Raw genomic sequence first — 6011 nt, 5'->3', positions numbered from 1 at the left:
ATTGCATGGAACAAACAGGAGGGATCTGACAGCAGTCAACTGAGTAGGTATACAGAGGCAGCACAGTTTGATGATTTGTAGAGTTGGCAGGTGAGGCCCTGACACAGTACAACTATGAGGAGGATTAACTGAATTAGTACTAGAGTACAAGGAAGAAAGGGTAGGTAACAATGGGGTTCACCTGAGTTCCAAGGGACAAGATAGTTTGCTTCTGCCCCCATGTTTTATGAAACTTGAGCAAACTTGATGCCCCTCCCCATCTCTATTCTTTCCAATCACCCTAACCCCCAGTACCTCTCTCTTAACCATTCCAAATCAAACCAGGTCAGGAGGCACGGTTCAAACTATCTTACCTGTGGAACCATTGTTCTGGATCTGGACTGGGGTTAATCTTCACCAGAGATTGAAAGCAACATCATCACAACACTTATTCACTCCTCTATGGTCAGGTTGGTTAGGAATCTGTCAAGAGAGAGAGGCTGAAGAGTCAAAAGAGTTTTTATTGTCATATGTACTAAAACGGAACAATGAAATTCTTAGATGCAGCAGCACAACAAATATGTAAACATTGTACTCAGTGGACACCATTATAAACAACAAAAAGTTCAATGTATAAAAACAAACAATATAGTGCAAAGACAAAAACTGTCCCAAGTCCCCAATCTAAGTAGTCTGTTGGTTGGAATTTACTTGGAGCTCAATTTAGTAGCGTTTAATAGCCTGATGGGTGTTGGGAAGAAGCTGCTCCTGAACTTGGACATTAAAGTTTTACGGGCTCCTATGCCTTCTTCCCAATGACAGTAATGAAATGAAGATCTTGCTTGGGTGGTGCAAGCCTGTGATGAAGCTGGCTGCCCTTTTGAGGCAGCCTCCTATAGATCCCTTTGATGGTGGTGAGGTCAGCACAGGTGATGTACTGGGAAGTGTTCACCACTTTTTGCAATCTTTTTTGTTCCTGGGCGTTCAAGTTGCCGAACCAGTTGTGATGCAACGAGTCAATATGCTCTCTACTGTACACCTGTAGAAGTTCAAGAGAGTATTCGTTAACATAACAAATCTCCTCGATCTTCTATGGAAGTAGAGGCATTGATGGACTTTTTTTTATGATTGCATCAATGTGCTGGGTCCAGGACAGATCTTCAGAGATATGCACGCCCAGGAATTTAAAGCTTTTGACACTTTACCACCAACCTGTCAATGAAGACAGGTTTGAGGATCATCAGTCCTCTTCAAAAGTCAACAATCAGTCCTTGGTTTTATAACCATATAACAATTACAGCACAGAAGCAGGCCATCTCGACCCTTCTAGTCCGTGCCGAAGATGTATTCTCCCCTAGTCCCATATACCTGCGCTCAGACCATAACCCTCCATTCCTTTCCCGTCCATATAACTATCCAATTTATTTTTAAATGATAAAATCGAACCTGCCTCCACCGCCTTCACTGGAAGCTCATTCCACATAGCCACCACTCTGAGTAAAGAAGTTCCTCCTCATGTTACCCCTAAACTTCTGTCCCTTAATTCTCAAGTCATGTCCCCTTGTTTGAATCTTCCCTACTCTCAGTGGGAAAAGCTTATCCACGTCAACTCCCTCTCATCATTTTAAAGACCTCTATCAAGTCCCCCCTTAACCTCTGTGCTCCAAAGAATATAGCCCTAACTTGTTCAACCTTTCTCTGTAACTTAGTTGCTGAAACCCAGGCAACATTCTAGTAAATCTCCTCTGTACTCTCTCTATTTTGTTGACATCCTTCCTATAATTAAGTGACCAAAATTGTACACCATACTCCAGAATTGGCCTCACCAATGCCTTGTACAATTTTAACATTACATCCCAACTTCTATACTCAATGCTCTGATTTATAAAGGTCAGCACACCAAAAGCTTTATTTACCACCCTATCTACACGAGATTCCACTTTCAGGGAACTGTGCAGTTATTCCCAGATCCCTCTGTTCACCTGCATTCTTCAATTCCCTACCATTTACCATGTACGTCCTATTTTGATTTGTCCTGCCAAGATGTAGCACCTCACACTTATCAGCATTAAACTCCATCTGCCATCTTTCAGCCCACTCTTCCAACTGGCATAAATCTCTCTGTAGATTTTGAAAATCTACTTAATTATCCACAACCCCACCTATCTTAGTATCATCTGCATACTTACTAATCCAATGTATCACACCATCATCCAGATCATTGATGTACATGACAAACAACAGTGGACCCAACACATATCCCTGTGGCACCCCACTAGTCACTGGCCTCCAACCTGACAAACAACCATCCACCATTACTCTGGCATCTCCCATTCAGCCACTGTTAAATCCATCTTGCTACTCCACCATTAATACCCAACAATTGAACCTTCTTAACCAACCTTCCGTGAGGAACCTTGTCAAAGGCCTTACTGATGTCCATATATACAACATCCACTGCTTTACCCTCATCAATTTCCCGAGTAACCTCTTCAAAAAATTCAAGAAGATTAGTCAAAGCCCATGTTGACTGTTCCTAATCAGACCCTGTTTATCCAGATGCTTATATATATTATCTCTAAGTATCCTTTCCATTAATTTGCCCACCACTGACGTCAAACTAACATGTCTATAATTGCTAGGTTTACTCTTAGACCCCTTTTTAAACAATGGAACAACATGCGCAGTACGCCAATCCTCCGGTTCTATTCTCGTTTCTAATGACATTTGAAATATTTCTGTCATAGCCCCTGCTATTTCTACACTAACTTCCCTCAATGTCCTGGGGAATATCATGTCCGGACCTGGAGACTTATCCACTTTTATATTTCTCAAAAGTGTCAGTACTTCCTCTTCTTTGAATCTCATAGTTTCCACAGCTGCTCTACTTGTTTCCCTCACCTCACATAATTCAATATCCTTCTCCTTGGTGAATACCGAAGAAAATAAATTGTTCAATATCTCCCCCATCTCTTTTGGCTCTGCAGATAGCTGTCCACTGACTTTCTAATGGACCAATTTTATCCCTCGTTATCCTTTTGCTATTAATATATCTGTAGAAACCCTTTGGATTTACTTTCACCTTACTTGCCAAAGCAACCTCATATCTTCTTTTAGCTTTTCTAATTTCTTTCTAAAGATTCTTTTTACATTCTTTATACTCCTCAAGCACCTCATTTACTCCATGCTGTCTATAATTATTGTAGATCTCTCTCTTTTTCCAAACCAAGTGTCCAATTTCCCTTGAAAACCATGGCTCTTTCCAATTTTTACTATTTCCTTTCAACCGAACAGGGACATAAAGATTCTGTCTTTAAATGTCCTCCATTTCGCTTCCACATCTTTCCCATAAAACAAACTGTCCCAATTTACTCCTTTTAAATCCTTCCACATCTCCTCAAAGTTAGCCTTTCTCCAATCAAAAATCTCAACCCTAGGACCAGTTCTGACCCTCTCCATAATTATATTGAAACTAATGGTATTGTGATCACTGGTCCCGGACAGTTCCTCAACGCATACCCCTGCCACCTGACCCATCTCATTTCCTAACAGGAGGTCCAGCCCCTTCTCTAGTAGGTACTTCTATGTATTGCTGCAAAAAACTATCCTGCACACATTTTACAAACTCCAACCCATCCAGCCCATTTACAGAATGTGTTTCCCAGTCTATGTGTGGAAAATTGAAATCTCCCACAATCACTACCTTGTGCTTACTACTAATATCTGCAATCTCCTTACATATTTGCTCTTCCAATTCTCGCTCCCCATTTGGCGGTCTATAATACACCGCTATAAGTGTTGCTACCCCTTTCCCATTTCTCAGTTCCACCCAAATAGCCTCCCTAGACGAGCCCTCTAATCTATCCTGCCAAAGCACTGCTGTAATATCTTCCCTGATAAGCAATGCAACACCTCCACCTCTTGCCCCTCCAATTCTATCACACCTGAAGCAACGAAATCCTGGAATATTTAGTTTCCAATCACAGCCCTCCTGCAACCATGTTTCACTGATCGCCACAACATCATACTTCCAGGTGTCAATCCAGGCTCCAAGTTCATCCACCTTTCTTACAATGCTCCTAGCATTAAAATAAACACATTTAAGAAACCCACCCTCTCTTATTCTCTGTTTATTGTCTTTTTCTTCTTTCTCCCCTACAATTTGGGTCAGAGTGCTACCATTCTCTGCCTCCTGACTGCTAGCTTTCCCAATTTGAGTCCCTCCCCCCAACCATTGACATTATTGACATTAAGGGCAAAGTTATTGTTTTGGCACCATTCAGTCAGACAATCGATCTCCCTCTGATACTCTGACTCATCATCATCCGTAATTTGTTCAACAACGGTGGTGTTGTCTGCGAATTTAAAGTTGATGTTGGAACTGTGTCCGGCTGCAGAGTCGTAAGTACATAGTGAGTTGAGCATGGGGCTGACCACACAGCCTTGAGGTGCTCCTATGCTGATGGTTACCGAGGAATAAGTGTCGCTGTCAGTTCGTACTGATCGTGTTCCGTTGATGAGGAAGTCATGGATCCAATTGCAGAGGGATGTGCACAGACCCAGTTTTCTGAGCTTGGTAACCAGTTTGGAGGAGATGGTGTTCAATGCCGAGCGGTAGTATGAGAACAAAAACCTGACCTACAGTATATGTTTTTATTGTCCAAATGGTCCTGTGGAAGTTAAAAAAAAGATTTAAACTTACAAAATGGATTCAGCTGAAACTAAGAAGCTGCCACCTTCTCCTATTAAATGGCAAAGCCAGCAAAACACACTAACCTTTGCTTTCAGTAACAAAACTAACAAACTGTTCATGTTCCCTTTCCAATAACATAAGCAATATAACAAGCACGGCTTCATGGATGTCTCCTCTACAATATAAACATTGAGAGAGAATTCAGACTATAAGATTATAATATGCGTCATAAGTAGAAAAAACTAAAATGCTTGTTCTGCAGAAATATAACCTCATATAACCATATATGGCTAACCCTTCCTCTGTCAGAAGCCACTTCCACAGTCCAATGCATAGTGGAAAGCCAGCGAGATTGCATCTTCCATGGATGTATTGTGGCAGTAGGCAAATTGTAGTAGGTTCAGGTTCTTGGTCAGGTAGGAGTCGACATGCGCAACAACCAATCTCTAAAAGCAATTCCTGACCACGGACATTAGTGCCACCGGTTGGTAGTCATTGAGGCTTGTCACCTTACACTTCTTGGGCTATTAATGTTGTCCTTTTAAAGCAGGTGGGAACCTCAAACCTCAGACATGAGAGGTTGAAGATGTCCGCAAAAATGGCAGCCAGTTGATGCGTGCAGGTTTTGAAAATGCGACCAGGTACACCATTAGATCCAGACATTTTCCGAGCGGTCACCCTCCTAGTTCTGTTCTGCCATCTAGCAAGGACATGACAAATGCATTCAGTGGTTATCACAGGCACAATCAAGTTGTGTTGAAGGGAAGATCTGCAATCAAACAATGCTATTTTCATTCATGTGACACAAATAAACGTCTTGAAGAACTCAGCAGGTCAAGCAGTACCAATGGAAGAAAATTAACAAGTGACGTTTCGGATCAGGACCCTTCATTCAGATTGTAATATTTTTTTTCGCATCCATCTTAGTGAGGAATGTGGAGGAGTCACTGGTGGATGTTCATGTTAAAATGTATTTTGTGTGTTCTGTTGCTTTTTATTGGTATGGCTATGGCAAATCAAATTCCTCGTATGTTGCAAAACATACTTGACTAATAAAGTATGAATATTATGATTATGATTATGATACAGACTGTTGTTTCACCTGGAGTTCCTCCAGCACACTGTTCATTGCTCTGGATTTTAGTATCTGCAGCCTCTTGTGTCTCCACTCATGAGAACTTTGAATTGCCTGTTACTGAGCACCTGAGACACCAGGTGGCAGCCTTTCAAAAGGATGGGGCTCTCGGAACAGAAGGCTGCTGTATAATTTTACATTCTACCCGCTGAGGATACGCGACTGGCACATGCATAAAGATATCTGTCTGCATAAACACGTAAT

Source organism: Leucoraja erinacea, chromosome 7, assembly GCF_028641065.1.
Source record: "Leucoraja erinacea ecotype New England chromosome 7, Leri_hhj_1, whole genome shotgun sequence".
NCBI classification, from domain to species: Eukaryota; Metazoa; Chordata; class Chondrichthyes; order Rajiformes; family Rajidae; genus Leucoraja; species Leucoraja erinaceus.
This window is presented reverse-complemented; position numbering follows the sequence as displayed.